At 35.0% G+C, this 24,043-nt stretch overlaps 1 long non-coding RNA gene across 2 annotated transcripts; it reads right to left on the reverse strand.

Annotated features, from left to right (window-relative positions):
* Positions 1-13,170: 13,170 nt before the first annotated feature.
* LOC141353280 (uncharacterized) lies at positions 13,171-21,787 on the reverse strand. Of its 2 annotated transcripts, XR_012360301.1 has the most exons (6): positions 21,683-21,787; positions 20,367-20,708; positions 18,223-18,348; positions 15,533-15,669; positions 14,462-14,572; positions 13,171-14,388 (listed from the first exon to the last, which is right to left on the reverse strand). It is a non-coding gene; the product is annotated as an uncharacterized lncRNA (long non-coding RNA). The 2 variants fall into 2 exon arrangements; XR_012360300.1 differs by having other exon boundaries at positions 13,171-14,572.
* Between the last annotated feature and the right edge of the window lie 2,256 nt (positions 21,788-24,043).

Genomic DNA, 24,043 nt, shown 5'->3' on the forward strand with positions numbered 1-24,043 from the left:
AAAGTCCTTACTGACACTCTTCCAAGCGAGGTCCTTTTTATTCCTGTCTCCTCTATAGAAATAACAACTTGTGTCGTATAGCTCCGAGTGACTGCTTGAGTGAGTGACTCCGGGCGGGGCTGCCACCACAGCAGCAGGCAGGCTCCTGATTGGTTAACGCGGCGCGAAATTCCGCCAAAGTTCAATTTTATCAACTCGGACGTCAGCCGCAAATTCGCGTGAACCGCAAAATGCGCAAAAGCACCATTCGCACGTACCGCGCACAACGCTCAATTCGCACGAGCTTCATGTGCGAATGAGGTGGAAACGCGTCTTCCACTCCGCACCGAACGCCTCTTCCGCACCGCGGGACCTCCTGACGGGCGTCAACGTGTCTGCACATTGACTTACCAATGAAATCACTCGCGCTTCACGCCTCTACCGCAGTTGGTGTAAACGCACCATAACAGGACCAATCCAATTCCAATACTGCGCGTTACCCATGGTTGTTACTGACAAGCGATTAAAACGACAAAGTATTATAAACGTTTTTTTGGCACTATAATCAAAGTCAGCTTACACTCAATAGCTTCATGTGAAGGAACAAACACAAATGTAAAAATATTCACTGTAACACTGTAACTTACTTGCAAACTGAGTTAATGCACAGGTGAAGTGGACGGATGAATCGCGTCATTCAACACACGCACAAACACAATAACTCTAGGCTATTTTAAAGATCTGAGTTTATAAAGTCTCAGTAAGCTGTTGGATGGATGCAATTCAGCATGTGCTGAGCACACGATGCATCTAATCTCTTTGTTTTTTAACAGTTTAGAACTTAACTTTCCATTGCGGAGCGAGGATTCCCATGTGAGGATGCTTCTAGAGCATACATGGGCAATATACGGCCAGGGGCCAAAGTGCTTCAATTCGGCCCTCGCGATGCACTCGCAATTTCGATGAAACTGTCATGGTTGCAGTGTTTCCCATATCTTTCCCTTATATTTATCAGTGACAGAATCAACACTGGCCCCCACATAGATTTTTCATGATTCCCATTTACACTTTTTTTTACCATTTAAAACGTCTTAGTTCATTGCAGCGAGCGCTCAGCATGCCTCCTCTCTCTCTCTCTCTCTCTCTCTCTCTCTCTCTCTCTCTCTCTCTCTCTCTTTCTCTCTCTCTCTCTCTCTCTCTCTCTCTCTCTCTCTCTCTCTCTCTCTCTCTCGGTGGTCAGCTCCTCAACAGCGCGTGCCCCTCCCCTCTCTGTTTTACGTGCAGCGCCAGCGCGCCTCTCTCACATAACAGTAAAAAGTATTTTAACTCCACGTTCCTGCGTGTACTTTCTTTTTCGCTTTAACGTCAAGAGTCACGGATGTTATAACAGAGAAGACGGCTGATCATATTCATCATGAGTCATGACTTAATGAAAGGTTAGCAGTAGTGTTTCCCACATATACCCGTTCTGGTGTGAGTATGTGTCCGAGCTCTCTCCCTACCTATCATGCGGTATGCCCGTAACAGCAATCGTGTATTCTCTCATATTTCTGAATTTGCAACAAATTGTCTGCGATATACAATAAAACTACCACTCGTATTTAAACTAAAAAAGCGCTCATAACACAACAACACTGATGAGAAGAGCAACATTTGTACAGCCTCATTGTAAATGTATGATGATTTTTTTCAGACGATGTCGCGTTTTTAGCAGCAGTTAAAGAAAGAGCTGGTTTGATTAAACAAAGAAGAGTAACTGGGTCGTGGGTTGTTACTGGGTCCTGTTTAGTCACTATTTTATAGACAACAGAACAGATAATATGTAAAAAAATAGCATTCAGTTGTGTTAAATGCAATATAATGTCACAAATCAAAGAGTAAAACACGACGCAATGATGTCACATATATGCTAATCGGTTTATGACGTCATCACCGCCACAGTCTCTTAAAATCCTGTGGGAAACACTGTGGTTGTTTATATAAATTAAAATATAAAAGAAATAATAATAATAATAAATCATGTGTGTGTGTGTGTTGCTGTAGTCCCTGCTGAAAAAAAACAGCATCAAACCAGCATGGGAATTATGCTGGTCTATGCTGGTTTAACTGGTGGTCACCAACATACCAGCACCAAAACACAACATATGCTGGTATGACCAGCATGGGATGCTGGTGCTAATGCTGGTTTAGCTGGTGCTAATGCTGGTTGGGTGCTGGTTTAGCTGGTGCTAATGCTGGTTTGATGCTGGTTTAGCTGGTGTTCACTAGCAAACCAGCACCAAAACACAACATATGCTGGTCTTGCTGGTATGCTGTTTTTTTCAGCAGGGGTATGAATGACAGTTAAACAATATGCAGGGTAGGAAATGAATCCTTGAAATTTAATCCAGTTATTGTAATGTTAGAGTAGCCTAGGTCAGACAGGCCTAGCAAAAATAAATATCAGGACTTAAAAATAGGCTGTCAAAGTAACTGTAGAGTAGCCTTATACATATTCACATTGAATTAATTTTTACCATTTAATCATGTAACTATGTTTAATTGCAGTTTTCCCAAGTGTGGCCCTCCGCTAACGTTGACAAAGTAACTGTGGCCCTCAGGCTAAAACTGTTGCCCACCCCTGTTCTAGAGAGCATCAATGCTGCACCCGGAATGTGCATAAAAGGTCCGGTTAAGTGCATAATTCCCAAAATAACCATCTGCAAGCTTTTTTACTGTGACTTTTTGCGCAATTAAGGAAAATATATTTAGCATACTTATTTGATCAAACGTGCCTATTTTATTTTCTCCTAAACACTGCCATGATTAATAATTACTAATGTTTTCGTAACTTGTAAATAATTTTAAATTATTGGTTTTTACATTTAAAATTATACTAGATGTAGCAGAAAGCACTATAGACATTTAACTAGAGGCAGACTCTATCAAAGTGTTTGTCTTGGGAAAAACTTTACTAAAAAACGTTCACTTCATTCTAAAGCATAGAATTGTACTGTGTATTCCTTTTATATTGCATATTAAAATTAATTTTATATCTAATTACATAAAAATTGTGTAAAAAGTTATTTTAACTTAAGTAAAAGTAAAAAAATACTAGATGTTAAAAGTACTTAAATGTTAAATATAAACCAAAAACTTGAAATTTTAACATGTAGTGGAGTAAAAATTATGTTAATATGCTTTGGAATCTATGTTTTCCATAGAAAAACACTGATAAAATACAAATACTTAAAAATTTACTTTTATGTAGAAGGTAAAAATACTTAAAGGCGGAGTCCACGATGTTTGAAAAACGGTTTGGAAAGGAGACGGGCCGACTACCAAAACACACTTATAGCCAATCAAATCAAATGCCGGGTTGCGTATGTGTGGGGCGGGTCTATCAACAGAAGGTCCAGATTCTATTGGGGTAGGGGCGTGTTTGTTTAGGTAATTTCAAATATCAACATTGGCTTTCAAACATCATGGACTCCGCCTTTAAGTAGTGTCCGCCTCTGCATTTAACATTGTGTGTGTGCGTGCGTGTGTGTGCGTGCATGCATGAGTGAGTGTGTGATTTAAATTGTTCAAGAAAAATAGTATCGGATCGGCAGGTATCGGTATCGTCCGATACTCAGAATTCGGGTATCGGAATCGGAGATGGATAACGTTGTATCGGTGCATCCCTATTTTTGCAGTTAAAATATAATTAATTTAAACATTTTCTAAACTTTTCTCCCATGCGATGTGAATATAAATGCTTTAAAAATAAATTTTATTTTTAAATTACATTTCAAAATATACAAAATATGTATATATAATGATGAAAAATATATTTTTGTAAATATATTCCAAAATATATTTCAGCAAAGTGTTGTCAAATTTTCAAGAAAAACTTTACTTTGACTTTTATAAGTATTTTGCAGTTGAAAATATAATAAATTTTAACATATTCAAAATTTGTCTCACATACAATATGAATATAAATGCTTTAATATATATATATATAAAATGGTGAAAAATATAATCGTGAAAAATATATTTTTGTTAATATATTCCAAAATATATTTCAGCAAATATATTTTTGGCCATTTTTTGTATATCTTAAATATATATATATCTTTTTTGGCCGTATGGCTTTGCTTAGTGTTTCCAAATTTTCAAGAAAAACTTTACTTTGACTTTTATAAGTATAAGTATTTTGAAGTTGAAAACATAATACATTTTAAGATATTCAAAACTTGTCTCACATGCAATATAAATATAAATGCTTTAAAAATAAATTTATTTTTAAAATAAATTTCAAAATATACTATATATATATATATATATATATATATATATATATATATATATATATATATATAAGCAACTGAGAAAAACTGTAATTAATGCACCATGAACTAACATGAATAACTGTATTGACATTAACTAACATTAACAAGAACACATGCTGAAAAACTATATTGTTGATTGTTTGTTCATGTTAGTTAATGGATTTATTAATGTTAATATTAAAGTGTTACCAAATATTCGATAAAAACTTTACTTTGACATTAAAGCGTGTGAATTACAATGTTTTATCTTTGAAATGTAATAATTTTTACTAACCTTTTACAATAAAAGAGAAGAGTTGAGAGAGTTGAGAGTTTGGTGCTGCTCTTTGTTGACTGATGATGCGTCACGGTTGTCACGGCAACTCAGCTCTCATCTAGAACTTATATATGTCAAAAAAATACATTTCTCTGGCCAAAAATATGTTTTAAATACATGCTAAATACATTTTGTAAAAAGCAAAGCTTAATTTAACATTCTTTTCATTTGAAAAAATATTTAGTTAAAACCTTCATATAGAAAATGTATTTCAGGGGCAATTTTACAACCTATACAGCAAAAAAAAATTCCGGGCCAAAATATAAATGTTTTATAAAACGTACAAGTATGTTGTAAAATATTAAATTATTAGTATATTTTTGCCAACCCTGTATCATATAAATAATGTACATCGATGCATTTTTTTGACCCAAAATGAAAGTTTGTTGCCTCTAATTCAGTGTTTTTGAATGGCCTGCTATCAACTTTCTGGAAGTATCTGAAGTCAACATGAATCACGAGGCGCTCAAGCATTTTGAACTCCTGCTGTCGTAACTCTCTCCTTTAAGAGCTGAGTGTTGAACTTTATTGGACTTTTTTTGCCTAAACTGTCAAATGTGACCACTTAACTAACCAATAAACTTCAATCTTACTAAGTCTTCTTTGTGTGTTTGCAGTGATGTTTTTTAACATGTATAAAATACTGATAAAACTATAAAACTGCACACTTACCTTTATAATGAGAGTCAAACAGGGCAGCAAAAAGGTCCCCGGTTCGAGCTTCGGCTAAGTCAGGTGGCCTTTCTGTGTGGGGTTTGCATGTTCTTCCGGTGTCAGTGTGGGTTTACTCCGGGTATATCGGTCTACTCCTACAGGTTAAAACATGCAGGTTAGATGAATTGGAGATTCCAAATTGCATTTGTCTTCATCACATGACTGTATATAACACATTTTTTACTTATTACATTTTTTCTCAGTCTCTTTGGACCATTTCTCAGATTAGAAATTAATTTTCAAAACATTTTGTTCAACCTTTACATCACCAAGTCAGTTGTGCACAACATAGAAGCAATTTCTCAATGTTTGTACAAATTGCAAATGCTTTAATACAATTTCGCCATTAAAAATGGTAAAAAGGTGAATTCATCACAGTTTATATCAGAAAATACTGACACTGATAATTGTGTAGGTACACTTAGTATATTGACAACATTTGACTAAACATTTTGACTGTCTTGTTCATGAACAATGACACGCGGATTTGCTATTTTGATGGCACTAACATGTTCACTGACGTAAAAATTTACTTTTAAGAGATGACCTACAGTAAGGATTTTGAACAAGTTACAGCCTTTTGCAGGACATCCATAATGTTGTGCAGTACAGATTGTTCTGAGAAATGCACGCATACATTTTAAGCTCCAAAGCAACTGAGAAAAACTGTAATTAATGCACCATGAAATAACATGAATAACAGTATTGACATTAACTAACATTAACAAGAATTAATACATGCTGAAAAACTATATTGTTGATTGTTTGTTCATGTTAGTTAAAGGCGGAGTCCACGATGTTTGAAAAACGCTTTGGAAAATTAGACGGGCCGACTACCAAAACACACTTATAGCCAATCAAATCAAATCAAATGCCGGGTTGCGTATGTGTGGGGCGTGTCTATCAACAGAAGGTCCAGATTCTATTGGGGTAGGGGCGTGTTTGTTTGGGTGATTTCAAATATCAACATTGGCTTTCAAACATCATGGACTCCGCCTTTAATGGATTTATTAATGTTAATGTTAAAGTGTTACCAAATATTCAATAAAAACTTTACTTTGACATTAAAGCGTGTGAATTACAATGTTTTTTCTTTGAAATTTATTAATTTTTACTAACCTTTTACAATAAAAGAGAAGAGTTGAGAGTTTGGTGCTGCTCTTTGTTGACTGATGATGCGTCACGGTTGTCACGGCAACTCAGCTCTCATCTAGAACTTAATGCAGAAACACTCAACATCAATATACAGGGCTTGACATTAACTTTTTGAGCAGCTTGTCCTTTGGACAAGTAAATTTGTGTTTCACTTGTACATGCACAAAAGTCACTTGTCCGGTAAAGATTTATAATATAATGTATTTTTTGTGTTTTGCTAATCAGTGGCGGAGCAAGGGATTTTTCATATGGGTGGCCAGGCAGGGGCCTGCAGTTATTCCGGTGGCACATAAAATCTCTATCATCCAACCTTAAAATACTTTTAAGTATTATAGGTGTGTAAATAAGAATATATATACAATTGATACAATACTTGAATTTTAATTAATGAATTGAGATTAACATACAATTTATAGTCATAATTCAACCTCATGTTTCTTTAAGCTATTTAATCAAATAAAACTTTTGAAATTTACTTTGAAACCAGGATTTATATCTCCCATTGCTGGAAACTATAGAGACCAGAAAATCATGTGAATTTAGGCCACTGAAATGTATTTTACTAAGATTCATTTGGCTGCTTCTTGCTCTTTCTGAAGAAAGATGCTATATCTGCTGCCTTTCTCTTCATTTTTCCCACGTTTCAATGATTGTCTGACTTTAAAACACTAAAGCAAAACATTAAAACATTACCATGTTTTAAAAAACTTATTAGGGTAAACGTATCTAGATTATATATATATATAATAAAATCAATCTTAATACTAGCATTTACGCTGTAATGTTTGTGTGGGATTTTTGAATGTACAGTGACGAACTCTGTCAGATTCAAATCCGCTGTCGCGCAGCGCACACACATATAGGCGCGCTGGAAGAGAGATTCTCGTTATAAAACAGATTCTTAAACAAGATTTTAAGCCCCTTATGTGTTTTACTGAACGTTAGAAGAGAAAAAATACGGACTTAAATCGCCTTTTTTGACACACAGTGATGAAAACTCGGTTGAAGTGCCTGTCATTTATATATTCACGCCGGAGCCAGAAGAAATATCACTCTCCACTACACTCCATGCCGTCTCCCAACTCCCGCCCCTTCATGTTCTTCGATCAGGTTTAATGCGTGCGCAGCTTGTTTAGTAACAATAAAAGTAACATGTAAATGTGTGTGTGTGTGTGTGTGTGTGTGTGTGTGTGTGTGTGTGTCGGTGTGCCGCGCTCTCTGTTCAATATTCCGCTCTGTGTTTGCGCTGCGCTTCTGCTCTGCCGTTAACGGCACATAACGTGAAGTAACATTGTTTGAAATTTAACTTGTCCAGTCGGACAACTAATTTTCTCTTACACCGGACAAGCCTTAATGTCGAGCCCTGATATACAATAGGGCTGGGTATCGATTCAGATGTTCCAGATCGATTCGATTTCGATTCACAAGCTATCGATTCCGATTCTCGATTCAATTTTCGATTCTGGTTCTCGGGTAGGTTTTTATACTCGATTCTCGATTCAACTCAATGAATATAGATTTAATACAAATACTATATTAATAAAAAGAACAGTGAACAGCAGTTTACAAGTGGGTAATAATTAATAAAAAAATTAAAAGCCACAACACTAACGTTGAAGAAGACTAGTAATCAGATTAAAGTTAATCTTACGTTCAATGTTTGTGGAAATAAATATGAAAGAAAAAAAAAATGATTCTGCTCTTTGAGAATCGATTTTTATTAGATCACGTTTTAAAAAACGATTAATCGGAAAATCAATTTTTTCCCCAGCCCTAATATACAATATAAAAATACAACATAATTTACTATATTACTGGTTTCATTGTCAATAGGATAAAGTCTAATTTTTAAATGGTTTTAAACATTTTTCCTGAAACTTTATAACACAATATTTTGATGATCCAATAGGACTTGAAAGGAGTGTCCCAAATCGCACACTTATGCACTATTCTAGGCTATTATCAGTGTAAGTAGTAATGACACTAAAAATACCCAAAAATAAAGTGTACTTTAAGTATCTGGATGATACAATCAACAGTCGCGGGTTCCCATATGGCAAAAAAATAAATTTCTCTGGCTAAAAATATGTTTTAAATACATGCTAAATACATTTTGCAAAAAGCAAAGCTTAATTTAATATTGCTTTTAATTGAAAAATATTTAGTTTAAACCTTCATATATTTACATATTTTTCGAAATGTATTTCAGGGCCAATTTTACAACCTATACAGCAAAAAAAAAGATTCCTGCCCAAAATATAAATGTTTTATATAAAATTATAAGTAAACTTTTGCAGTTAAAATATAATTAATTTTAACATTTTCAAAACTTTTCTCCCATGTGATGTGAATATAAATGCTTTAAAAATAAATTTATTTTTAAATTACATTTCAAAATATACAAAAATATATATATAATGGTGAAAAATATATTTTTGTATATATATATATATTCCAAAATATAATTCAGCAAATATATTTTTTGGAAATTTTTTGTATATGTTAAAATATAATTTTTTTTTTTGCCGTATGGCGGGGCTGCCAGATGCAGTAAGAGTGATGTTTACATGTGGAAACAGTCTGACACTTACTAAAGTCATGTTGAACAAAATAAATAACGATATTATAAGAACAGTGTACAAATTGATCTACATTGACTTGACTTGTAGTTTATACTACAGTATGAATTTGACGTCATTGCCCTCATCTAGAAAACGCTTACACTTCTGATTAGAACAAAACCATCAAGTGTTTCATTTGGGACGATACTACTCTTCTAAAATGTATACACTTGATGTGTGAGTACATAGTGTGTAGTTTAAGTGTATAGTGTGTAGTATGTCATTTGGGACAGAGCTTATGAATAGTTTTCACTACAGGATTTGAAAAGAAGACCAAACATCATGGTTGTGCGTCATTAGCAAGTCGTTTCCCATTGGGCCCAAAGTCAGTGTCCTTTTAAAATAGTTTTAGGAAATTTGTCCAAACTTGCCCTAAAGCCAGAATTGAAATGTTTTCATAACCCTATAAAAAGTAATTTATAAAAGTGAATAAACGACCATTTTCAATTATCTGGGTACATTATAGATTGTATATTCTATTTTGAAACATATTTTAGGTTTAGCTAAGTGCCTTGTTTGCTTGTATAAGGATATTTTGTGTACGCAGCCACCCCTATAAAATCTCTGGCTCCTGCCTTGTTTACATTTCTGCAAGGAATTATTCTCATTATTTTGAAAACTCTTATTTTGTCAAAAATAGCTTCATCAAATGCATAACAATTATGCACTAAAACTGTAATGTTAAAGGGACAGTTCACCCAAAAATGAAAATCTGTTATCATTTACACACTCTTATGTTGTTACAAACCTGTATATATTTCCTTGTTCTGATGAACACAAAGAAAGATATTTTGAGAAATGTTTGTAACCAAACTGATCTGAGGCCCCATTGACTTTCATAGTGTTTCTTTATTCTACTATAGAAGTCAATGGGGCCTCATATTAGTTTGATTACAATCATTTCTCAAAATATCTTCCTTTGTGTTCATCAGAACAAAGAAACATATACAGGTTTGATGACAGAACTTTAATTTTGGTTAAAATATCCCTTTAAGAGATTTGTTGTACAGCTTACTCAGATCTAGAGGTCAGGACCATTTCTAATGTTGTTTTTAAAGAAAAATGAAGGTGTATGTTGTATATTGTTCAGTGCATTACTGTGTAAAACACTAGTGTGAAGTAGAACTTAGTAATGAAAAAAAACAACAAACCCCAACTAAGTGTATTTGTATAAATAGCACACTGTTTGAAAAGTTGTACAATACATACGCCAAAGTCCAATTTTGCATGCACATGATACGCCAGTCCTTCACGTTCACTTAATATCATCTTTTCATGTCATTTTATGTATTGGTTGTGTATTGGTATTTTTAAACCATTGTCTTTTGGGATTGGGGTTAGATTTGGGATTTGGGTTAGTTTGTTGTTGTATGTATAAGTTTCATAAGGCTGGGCAAAAAAATCTATTTTTCGATTAATCGTTTTTTTTATGTGGTCGATTCAAAATCGATTCTCAAAGAGCAGAATTTTTTTTCTTCATATTTATTTCCGCAAACATTGAACGCAAGATTAATGTTAATCTAATTACTAGTCTTTTTCACTAGATGTCACCCTGTTTTTTGCCTTTGGCGATGTTACCAAGGAGAGGCAAGCCTGTCATGTATTTATTCAGTGCTTAAAATGGCAGTTTCAGGTGCTTCATCGACATTGATGCCACCTTCACATAAAAAGTCAGAAGTATGGAAGCATTTTAGATTTCACAAGCAAGACGATGACGATTTGTGTTGTGGCTTTTAATTTCTTTTTATTAATTACCCACTTGTAAACTGCTGTTCACTGTTCTTTATTATTAATATAGTATTTGTATTAAATCTATATTCATTGAGTTGAATCAAGAATCGAGCGTAAAAACCGGAATCGAAAATTGAATCGAGAATTGAAATCGAATCGTTTTGATAGCTTGTGAATCGAAATTGAATCGATCTGGAACATCTGAATCGATACAGAGCCCTAAGGTTTCCTAAAAAAAATCTCTATTTTTAAGCCATGCTCACTTAAAATTTGGGTTAGAATTGGAGTTAGGATGTCTGATATTTAACAGAAAGTTGTTCTAACTCCAATCCCAAGTGACAATAGTAAACAAAATTGGAAAAAGAAACCAATACATGAAATGACACAAAAAGATGTGCGGTATTAAGTGAATGGGAAGGACTGGCATATCATATGCACGCAAATTTGAACTTGGTATATTGCGTGACTTTTTAACAGCGTGCTATTTATTATAATTCATGAAAATAGGTTGATATCAACAGTCACTTAATATTAGTTAAGCATAAACGGCCCACAAATGATCGCATTTCATCTACTTTAATGAGATTGTCTGAAAATTTTAAACTCTTCTGGGACGGTTTCCCGGACAGGGATTAGACTAGTCCTAGACTAAAATAATTGTAAGAGAGTTCAAACTGAAAACAACTTGTATCTTGTATCTTAAAATACATCAGTGCTCTTTGTTTTGACTTAAAATGCACACAAGTGATGTTTTCCGTTAGTTATATTTCCTAATTAAACTAAGGCCTAGTCCTGGCTTAAGCTAATCTTTGTCTGGTACACCACCCCTCTATGTTTTCCACACTAAAGATTCATAATTTTTAAAATAATTTTACAGATTCATAATTTTACAGAATACACCGTATATCAAATCACTGTTTTATTACTTATATTCATTTATGGGAAAATGCTAGCTTTTTTTGGTCAGTCCATGTTCATTTTGACCATGAATTGAATGAATGCAGCGCCATTTAATGGCGGGTATGCACAGGGATGAGCAGCATTTGAAATATAATTGCTAACAAAAAAAATGACCATGAGTTTCACTTCAGCACACTGTACCAGATCATAACTAATTCAGTAATTACGTTGTAAGACCTTAATAATTACTAACAAATTATCATGACCTTCACTTACCGAATTACTTATGACCTGAGTACCATGACATTTTCTGTAATTCAAAATTTTAATATTCACTTGACAGCAACTTATTTCAGTTTACAAAAGACTAAAAACGGAAACATGCTTACAGTAACAGACTATAACAAATGGTCAACCATTCTGCATTACATGCTGTAATTACTTAGCGAAAAGCAAATTTAGTATGAAATTGAACTTAATATTAATTTTAAATAGAAGAATTTAAATAATTCACTACAGTGTTGGTGAAAACGCACGGACTGCAGTTAAAATCACTTAAAGGAACACTTCACCCATTTGCATAAAGCTTCGTATAGTTAGAACCCCAGTCATGTTTTTTGAATGGTCATGCATCATTTTCTTAGTTGCCGCTGAGACAGGAGAAATACAGATTTCAGTGTTGCACTTCCTTCTTTCAATGATGTAAAAATCATCATTTTGCATCATTGAAAGAAGGAAGCCCAATATCTTTGTTAAGGGAGCGAGACTACAAACACCCCTTTTCTCTGTCAAATAGGCACCAAATTCGAAATGTATATTACATTTTGACTACAAATATGACGCACTTTCAATAAAGATTTATGTTTCTACGGGTGAAATGCTCCTTTAATTTCTTCTTTTGCTGGAGATACACCTCAATAAAAACTTGATTTATATGATTGCTTTGCCCTATTTCGTTACTTCTGTAAGCAATACTGCATTTAAAACGACCGCTATAAGCAAACATCATAAAACTTAAATAAAAGACAAATACCTTTTGGAGGAGAAATCCAGCAGCTGTCAGGAGGTGCAAACTTCAAATGGGACGCATGAACGACTCGTGCTGTTCTACACGCGATGACTTGAGCGTGACCTTTATGATGTCACAATATCAAAGCGTCGTGCCAGAGTGACCTTGACAACAGAAATGCTTTGGTCAAGATGTAACAACCATTAACTCTTTACCAGCCACAGACTAGTTATCTGGTCAATTAAGAGGCAACGCTTCCCCGCCAGTAACATATGCAGTAAGTGGCGCTGTTACCCATCTTATAAAACAGCAAATTAAATAAAGTCACAAGGTGTGGAGAGTCTTTATAAAGAAAATGTTTCACTACAGGATATTTATTTTCTCTTACACTTGTGAGTTTTGTAGCAATAGTATAGTTTATATGTTGGACTACAATATAATGAGAGAAATTTGTTTGATTTGAGACTATTTAATGTTTGACTGGTCAGTTAAATGTTTTAATTTGTTATACCTACATAGCCATTACACTGCAAAAATTACTTTCTTACCCTACTAAAAAATACAGCCAAGACCAGCATAAGCAGGTGGGCTGGTTTTAGCTGGTTTTGCTGGTGTAGCAAGCTGGTCTAGCTGTGCTTTGATCACTTTTTAAACTGGTCTAGCTGGACTTAGCTGGCCAGGCTTGAAAACCGGCTGACCCACCAGCTTGACCAGCCTTGCCAGACTGGGAGGACCAGCTTAAACCAGCTACTGCCACCTTAAACCCGTTAAAACCAGCTACCAGCTTATGCTGGTCTTCGCTGGATTTTTCAGTAAGGTTTATTTTTGTTTTGTTTTCAGTACAAATATAAAAAAATTATTTGATTAAGATGTATTTTCTTGATGAGCAACATGAACATAAGTCTAGTTTTTGAAACATTTTATTGGCATATTTGTTTTAAATTAACATTTTTATCCTTCCGCGAAACTTTGCACAGATGCATAAAATGATCGTAATACCTTATTAAGATCCTCTGCTTCATACTTGTCTGTCTCCATTTTTTTCTCTTTTAGCCAGTCTTTGAGAAGTTTTAATGCCCATTCTGTATTTTTTTGTGTGTTGGCTTCGTAGCTGTCATGCTCTATTTTGTCAAGTTCAGTCAGCTCTTTCCATTTTTAATTGTGGTTGTCCAGTGTTTGTCAGAAGATGGCGCCAAACAGTAATCTTTGTTGGCGCGGAGGGATTAAAAACATGCAAGTAGTCCGGCTATGCGTTATTATTTTGGAGCGGTTATTATTTGAAAAGAACGAAACTGCAAATGTCTCAACTGACCAATCAGAATCAAGCATTCCAGAGAGCCGTGTAATAAGTTGTCTTAACTGCTTCATATGTTCAGGACTTATAGGCCCTTTAAAGTGTGGCTAATTTATCGCTGTGTTTATCTTTGATAGATTCACTGTCCTCTCTTTTGATATCAGGAATGGTCATCTCCTAACATAAAACATAAGGTTTATTGTTTGGTCATCATCATAATTCACAGTTCATTTGGTTAAAATAAGTGAAGAGCGCTGTTCAGATCCAGCATGTCCTGTTCCTCTAGTGTGTGTAAAATATGTTAGAACAAGCTAGTGACCCCTATCCAGAGATCACGCCAGACGCTCTCTAATCTAAATGAAACAGACGAATTACATTAAATCTTTGAAATAGTGACTTAAGTAAAAAAATAATAATAAATTTTACCTCTGACTGTGAACACTTTTGTCTGCTATAAAGCAGTTTCTGTCTGATCCACGTGCAGTAAACATCACTCGAGCCACACCAACATTTTCTCCTCTGTGATCAGCTTGAACTCTATACAATAATTAAGCAATATCGCTCGAGTAGGAGTGTGATATACGGCCTCGTGCCTCTGGCCTAATCACAGCCGTGATGATATAGAGCTATATCACACAACTCCGAGAGCGATATTGCTTTTATACAACAGTTCGACGGCACACGTTTGAAAAAAGAAAACTAGAAAACAACAACGGAGTTATTTTAAAAGTCTCTTTGTTTGGGAACTACTTTCTGATTAATTTTTTTGTATTTGCACTTTTCGGCCAAGGTTTAAACATGATAAACAAGTCTTCAATCAGTGGATTATAAAATTATGTGATTATAAACAGGGTTGCCAGATCCGCAAAACAAAACCAGACTGATGGACATTCAAAATTAGTCCAAATAGGTTAAAATGAGGATTACATGTTGTTGTTTTTTGAAGTAATTTATATATTTAATGATTTTCTATTAGGGATGCATAACGATTAATCGCGATTAATCTATAGCAGAATAAAAGTTTTTGTTTAGATCATATATGTGTGTACTGTGTATAATAACTTTGTATAGATAAATGCATACACATGCATGTATATATTTAAGAACTGTTTACATGTGTATATACATTAGTATATTTACTGGTACTGTATGTATAATCTATATAATATATAAATATTTCATATATAAATATATTTTTTCTTAAAATTATACATACATGTGTATATATATATAATAATACACAGTTCACACATATATATGATTTAAACAAAAACTTTTATTCTGCTATAGATTAATCATGATTAATCGTTATGCATCCCTAGTTTCTTCTTTAAGAGCCCGGTGTTGTACTTCATTGGACTTTTTTTAGCCTAAACTGTCAAATGTGACCACTTAACTAACCAATAAACTAAGTCTTACTAAGTCTTTTTTGTGTGTTTGCAGTGATGTTTTTTAACATGTATAAAATACTGATAAACTATAAAACTGCACACTTACCTTTATAATGAGAGTCAAACAGGGCAGCAAAACGGTCCCCGGTTCGAGCCCCGGCTAAGTCAGGTGGCCTTTCTGTGTGGGGTTTGCATGTTCTTCCGGTGTCAGCGTGGGTTTACTCCGGGTATACCGGTCTCCACCTACAGGTTAGATGAATTGGAGATGCCAAATTGCATTTGTCTTCATCACATGACTGTATATAACACATTTTTTATTTATTACAGTTTTTCTAAGTCTCTTTGGAGCATTCAAAACATTTTGTTCAACCTCTACATCATCAAGTCAGTTGTGCACAACATAAAAGCAAGTTCTCATTGTTTTGGACAAATTGCAAATGCTTTAATACAATCATGCAGATTATTATACAATTGTCCAATATACAATTTCGTCATTAAAAATGGTAAAAAGGTAATTCATCACAGTTTACATCAGAAAATACTGACACTTATAATTGTGTAGGTACACTTGGTATATTGACAACATTTGACTAAACATTTTGACCCTCTTGTTCAAGAACAATGACACGCGCATTTGCTATTTTGATAACACTAACATGTTCCACTGACGTAAAAATTTACTTTTAAGAGATGACCTACAGTAAGGATTTTGAACAAGTTACAGGCTTTTGCAGGACATCCATAATGTTGTGCAGTACAGATTGTTCTGAGAAATGCACACATTCAGTTTAAGCTCCAAAGCAACTGAAAAAAACTAATTAAAGCACCATGAACTAACATGAATAACTGTATTGACATTAACTAACATTAACAAGAATTAATACATGCTGAAAAACTATATTGTTGATTGTTTGTTCATGTTAGTTAATGGATTTATTAATGTTAATGTTAAAGTGTTACCAAATATTCAATAAAAACTTTACTTTGACATTAAAGCGTGTGAATTACAATGTTTTATCTTTGAAATGTAATAACTTTTACTGACCTTTTACAATAAAAGAGAAGAGTTAAGAGAGTTCAGAGTTTGGTGCTGCTCTTTGTTTACTGTTGATGCGTCACGGTTGCCACGACAACTCAGCTCTCATCTAGAACTTATGTTGTATTGACATTAACTAACATTAAAGCTCCAGTGTGTACTTTTTTTAGTTAATTCTTAGCAAAAACCCATGTTTTCTTCCAAAAGTATGTGCTCATTCATGTGTAATTACTTCCACCCCACTAATCAAAGTATTCTCGTAAGTGTAGAATCTGCTATTTAAAATACATACCGCCGTAGCGCTCTCTGGCTGAATCCATGTTGTGCCTCCATCTTTGAAATACATTCGCCGACGAGGGACATTCCTGAAATTCAAGCTCCGCCTTTCGCGCTTTCAGAGCACACTCAAGCTGGCCGCTAGCTGAAGCCTCCCGAGGTTGCATGTGTAGGCGGTATACGTCATCAAGACAGTCTTATTTCGGAATATTAACAATTATAAAGCTGACAATTATTCTTAATTAATTGTAAATTGATGTAATATGCTTATGACTTGCGAATGTAATGCTAAGTTCATTTAAATAAACCAGGCTTGATGACGTATGCAGCCCGGATATGCGACCTGCATTAGACTGAATCCTTCGGTCGCACGCCGTGATAAACCTGCGATCAAATGCTTTGAAAGCCTGTTGAAGAACTATTCTCGAGGACATTAAAACAAGTCGCCAAGGAAGCGAAACAGGAATTTTAAACGACAACGCGACAGGAAAAACATCAAGACCAAAGTCAATATTGGAGTTAGTTTTCCAAGATGGGGCTCATTGGACTCAAGTTACTTTCTATCTTCACCACAGGTAATTCAGCATATTCGTTTACATCTATACAGTTTATGTTGTAAACTTGAAGTTTTATAGTTCCTTGGCTAACTATAGCATGGGTATGCGTAACACTTGTTAGTGTAAACATGCATGTGGTTTAATGTCTTGGAACAGCCACACGCCGTCTCTCCGCCCATTTATGTAATCTGAGGTACTGAGATAAATGTTTTTCATCTTTTCTGACCTCTAGCACAAACACACGGTGTACAGCGCTATTTTTAGCCTTTCATTGATAAAAGCGTCTGATCTGCGCGTCTTTCGTTTCATTTTACAAGCGTGTGAAAGTTGAGCGATCTTATTACCAATATCAGAGAAAGCTCTTACATATACACGGACATGTAACGTTTACTTAAAACATAAGCATTGGACTCTGACATATTAGTTCGCGTCCATTTAAACCCGTCATTACTCTAGCTCATGAGTAAATGACAGGAGAGGAACTGGTCCACAGACCGTCTCCTCAGTAATCTGAAGAGAAGCGGTCGAAAATGGACAAAAAGAGACGGATTTAAACACCAAGTGTAAACGTAATGTCTCTCTCTCGTCCACTTGTGATCTGATCGATGAAAACACATCTTAATACCAAGTTTAACAGCCCCTGTGATATTTTTCCTCGCGTGGATGAAAAAGGAGTGTCTAAGCTACGTTTATGATTGCTTTTTGTAACTTATGTGATTTTAAGCGGACTCTTTATTGTTCCTACCCAGAAGACTGTTCTTCAAAGTCAACCGTTTTGGTGGGAGGTTTTTCTTTCCCAGTCCAAGCATCACAGTCCGAATGAAGTTGAGTGTATTTGCCATGCATTTTGGGTAATCCAAATGCAATGCATATTTAACCCCAAACAAAAGACTTGAGGCAAGTTCTTAACATTATCCATAACAATACCTCCCTCCAGAATGATGGCAGTGGAGATGGGCTGGAGGACCACTAAGCTTTGACCCTCGTGAGGACTATCTTCACTGACAACCGTCAGGACACCAACAGTGATGCATTCTAGAGCCTTGTCTCTCGCTGTATAGATGCAAAGACACAAATTCTTTAGCATTGCAATTTATGCTAGTCTATAACATTCATTTTTATTGTTGTAATGTATTTAAAGCCACATTCTCTGATAACATTTTCACATTGGATTGTAACAATAAAGCAAACAAAATATATTTGATTTGGTTAAACTACAGCTATGGAGATCCAATAAGGTCTATACATTCTTGAACAGTGACACTGACAGTTCAACCTAGACTCCTTTTACTTAAATTTGAAATGAATGAATGAATATGTATAACGTTTATTTGGAACATTTTATTTCTATTTACATCTCTCAAATTAGTTGTGTAGGTATTAGGGGTGTAACGATAAGCGTATTCATATTGAACCGTTCTTTAGACCATTTTCCCTGCAACCATTTTATGTTATTTTAAATGTAGGTGCATTGCGAGTAGAGATGGGCGATATGGCCTAAAATCCATATGGCGATATGCATTGCTGCCTCTTGCGATAGCAGTATGTATTGCGGTATGTTGATTTTAATAGACTATTTTCAGAACAGGTTATACTGACCCTTAGGAAAGCCAAACTGCTAAATGTATTTTTTTATACAAGTAAACTGTTATGGCTCTGGTAATTTCAACCCATCGCAGGCTCTTCTACTAGAAAATGACAACAGTATCAGAAGCATACAAATCACCACTACACTGCCTCTCTCTCTCTCGTTTGCTCACGCATGCACACACACACACACACACACACACACACACACACACACACACACACACACACACACAGTGGATCAGCTCCTGCGTGAAGGCAAGAATGCACATCCTGGTGAACATTTGAGAAGAAAGGCGCAACAACTCAAAAAGACTTGCGTGTTTCACAATTAAAGACTGTAAGCCCTTTAAACCTTGACAAAAGGTACTTCTAAAGCCAGCAGTAAATGGCTGAATCCACAGGGAACTGCTCCCTAATTCCTGTTGAATTATCATCTGAAACCTTTCTCAAAGAATTTACATCTACCCCCCAGGACAGCTACCCCATGGTGTGGGACAGAAGAGTCACATCCTGCCACACTTTCTCGTCCCCCTCTCCTCATGTTTTCAAAGCAAACTGTATATGAAATGCTACATTCTATATGCACAAAGAATCTGAGACTGGTCTTGTTTGGTGTCATATGAAGTGTTTTAATGCAAGTGGTACATTTGGGTTTATTAATATGACAACAGGATTCAATGTTAATCTGTAAACTTTACCTAATGTTGGGAGACAACTCCTACCTTAGACATGTTGACCAATCACCCACTGTATGTATATTAGGCAACACCCCTGAGTTTTACAACCAATCAGTACCAAATTCCAATATGCTTTGTCTCTCTGGATATTTAAGGGAATGATGTAAAATAGTTCAGCGGGTTTTTCTGTACATGGAAACTCGCCCCCATGATGCTGTATCTTTGATACAGCATCATGTATTTTATTTTACTTTGAGAAATCTGTAACCAGATATTCACCATTTGCCAGGTATGCATTACTCTCATTTGATTATTTTTGTTTCTTCTTCGTATTTGAATTGGAATGTAAATTGGCTTCTGAATTATGTGTTTCCTACCTGGCTAATAAATTGTTATGTTTGATTTTATTCTGTGTTGCTCGGTAAATGTTGACACTGCAAGTAATTTCGTTGTTACCTGTAGTTACCGTAAGGATTGAAATCAGGCTAGGATCGGCCCAATCCAAGTTAGATAGTGAATAATACATCAGCTGAGGATTTGTGAGGGATTGTTTGCGCCGGAACACGCTTTCTTTTTTGGGCCGAACAGCCCAGGGAACAAAAGTTCATTCCTAGTTTACTAACGTGCGTCTGTGGAGGGAAAGTTCGCTGTGCATCGGGTGCAAGATAGTGCCGGCTGCATTATCAGACTTTAAATACCAGAGCTATAGGAAAAACGAAATCCTTGCAAAAATCTAATTATCAAGTTTTAATCATTGAACTTCAAGACAAGTGAACGGAGCAGTACAAAAGGTAAATGACTCACTTGTGGTTGGCATCTAGGATACTGTCTAGTCCTGGATATGATGGACTGTCCACAGTATCTATAAAGCCAGTTCAGAAATACTAATTACATCAAATATTTGAAATTCAACATATGCACAAAACATTATAGTATATTTCATCATACAGAATGATAAATTCATTTAAACACACAAGATATTTACTTTGAATTTCTTAAATTGATTCGCTTTTGTTGCAATCCAATTGCTCTGATGTAAGCATAACTTTTACTTTAACATGCAATATTAACAGTTATTAGTTGAAAATAACTTTTATTGCTGGGATTATGGAATGTGAGGAGGATTGATTACCATTCTGCTTGAGCCTGAAAGAGGACAGTTTTAAAAAAACACAACAATTTAATACAACCAAAGTTCACAACAAGTAACGTTACATGTGAAAACTAACATAGGCCTATAACCCACAGACAGTTCCCCTTATTAAAATGTGCACATTATGTACAAGATGACCTTGAATAATAAGGTAAGCAACAGAGTATGGCAGCAAATACGTTCACTATCATAACAGACTATGATAAACTGTGTAAAAAAAATCAGACAAGGAGACACTCTTGTCTGTAACGTGTCTGATCTGGGTACTACACGTGGTAACCATGGAAACGGCACAGCTATGAATATCGACCAGTGTTAAGTGCGAGTGTTAAAATAACATTGTGGGGATATCCCCAATCATATGTCGACACACGTGGTAATCTTGTCTTTGATAAGCACAGACTGTTATTATTGGTAGCTAAATTAACTTTACAGCCTAGCTTAAAATAAAATGATACATACTTGTTCTGCCTAAACTTATAAAAATCTGTTATAAAGCTCAGGAAACTAACAAACCACCGGCACCAGTCTGTCATCATGCTAGTCAGTACGTTACTCGACAAAAGTTACCTTACTAGGCTTGTTCGACTTCATGCGGCGCCGCAAGAACCGACAGCCGGATGACGTCAAAGTATCGCGAGAATGATTCAAGAAATCTTATTTCGTCTCGCTCTAGCGATACTTTGACGTCATTTGGCTGTCGATTCTTGCGGCGCCGCATAACAATAAAGTTATTCCTGAATTTTAACGTGTCAAAAGTCTTTAAAGTTACCAATTTTCAACACCGAGAAAGTTGTGGATTGAAAAATGAATAAAGTATTGACCAAGTTTCAGCAAAATATAACGTTAGCCACGTTATGTCTATAATATAGTTCAGCAGACATTACTACACGAATATCAAGCACAAAACACTGGCGCTGACTTACAGAAACAAAACGGTGTGCACACGGGTAAAATATTTACTTACCAAATGAGTGTGCACAAGCACAAGAATATCGTCTGAACATTATCACAAGTGCCGTAGAAGCGATGTTTAGGTCCAGCTCCACCTGGTCAGTTGCAGCATGTAGTGGTGTAACCACCGTCTGCAAAATTACGATTCCCGCAACGCCAAGACCCGCTCCACGAAGCACCTTGATTGGTGGGGTTTAGGCATTTCAGAGAGGACTGATCTGCGCATGTCCACATGTCATAAACTTACTTTTTCTATATGAATCCAGCTCAAGTAGACTGAGCTGGTAAGATTTTTCAAGTAACTCACTAAAAGCAAGTGTTAAAAGCAGGATGATAAAAACTAATTAAGGTCAATTTACTATTTTTAAGTAAGTACCATGTTTGCATTCACAGTGTAATTTTCTTTATATGTGCTAGGCGAACATAATAAGATTTTATGATCGCTTGTTTTTTAAACGCGTCTTTCTCGCGTGTGCACCATTGAGGGCACTTATACGCGTGTGCACTATTGAGGGCACTTGAATGCGAGCGCTGCACACACAGAGACAGAGGGCGAATCCCAAACAGCGCAACAGTCGCTCCACATAAAAACGTTACGTTGTTTTTCATTGCTTTATTCGCCAAATGTATGTTAATGGACTACACTATGAGACACAGAGTGACTCTCTCTAAAGTTTACACATTAAGAGTTCTGATCTTTGAAGGGCATACTGTGATGATCACGTCTGGACCGGACATTTCAACCGCATGTGCCTATGTGTTTACAGAGTTAAATACATCCACACCGCAGACATTTTGCTTCGGACAAGCATGTGCAGGTCGCAGTTTCTATTTGCGTCATAACAACATTTCGGCCGTATTGTTTCGGTGATAAAAGTCTTTCAGCCAAAAACCGAAAATGCTCTTTTTGCCATTTTAGGCCGAAAATTTTCGGTGGCCGAATATTCGGTGCATCCCTAATGTTAGTTAATGGATTTACTAATGTTAATGTTAAAGTGCTACAAAAATATTCGATAAAAACTTTACTTTGACATTAAAGCGTGTGAATTACAATGTTTTTTCTTTGAAATGTAATAATTTTTACAAACCTTTTACAGTAAAAGAGAAGAGTTGAGAGAGTTGAGAGTTTGGTGCTGCTCTTTGTTGACTGATGATGCGTCACGGTTGCCACGACAACTCAGCTCTCATCTAGAACTTAATGCAGAAACACTCAACATCAATATACAATATAAAAATACAACATAATTCACTATATCACTGGTTTAATTTTCAATAGGATGATGTCTCTCTTTTTAAATGGTTTTAAACATTTTTCCTGAAACTTTATAACACAATATTTTGATTATCTAATAGGACTTGAAAGGTGTGTCCCAAATCGCACACTTATGCACTCTTAGCCATTTTCTAGTATAATAGTGTAAGTAGTGGTATTCAAACTAAAAATACCCAAAAATAAAGTGTACTTTAAGTATCTGGATGATGCACTCCAAGAGTGCAACGCTGGAAATTAATACAATCAACAGATTCCCATATGGCAAAAAAAATGAATTTCTCTGGCCAAAAATATGTTTTAAATACATGCTAAATACATTTTGTAAAAAGCAACGCTTAATTTAATTTAGTTTAAACCTTCATATATTTATATATTTTTCAAAATGTATTTCAGGGGCAATAATTTTACAAGCTATACAGTAAAAAAATTCCTGGCCAAAATATAAATGTTTTATAAAATGTATAAGTATGTGTAAAATATAAAATTATAATTCTATTTTTGCAGTTAAAATATAATTAATTTTAACATGTTCAAAACTTTTCTCCCATGCAATGTAAATATAAATGCTTTAAAAATACATTTATTTTTAATTCACATTTCAAACTAATCCGAACCTTACTTCCAGTTTCTTTTTTTAAGGTCTGACTAGTTGCTAAACTGATCTCTTAAACAAATGCCTTGTCGAAAATAACAAATGTTTTGGTTTCCTAAGTAATCCATGAGTTGTTTTTTTGCTTGTTATATAAATAAACTACGTTTAAAGAACTTTGTTGTTATTTATTCTTAGCGGAGTTTACCGGAAGTTACGTGCAGCCCCTTGTTTATGTTGTTACTGCTGAAACGGTCTGTACAAAAAATATACATATAATGGTGAAAAATATATTTTTGAAAATATATTCCAAAATATATTTCAGCAAAGTGTTGCCAAATTTTCAAGAAAAAACTTTACTTTGACTTTTATAGGTATTTTGCAGTTGAAAACATAATTCATTTTAATATATTCAAAACTTGTCTCACATGCAATATAAATATAAATGCTTTAAAAATAAATGTATATATATATATATATATATATATATATATAAGCAACTGAGAAAAACT

This window comes from Misgurnus anguillicaudatus, chromosome 21, assembly GCF_027580225.2.
Source record: "Misgurnus anguillicaudatus chromosome 21, ASM2758022v2, whole genome shotgun sequence".
NCBI lineage: Eukaryota > Metazoa > Chordata > Actinopteri > Cypriniformes > Cobitidae > Misgurnus > Misgurnus anguillicaudatus.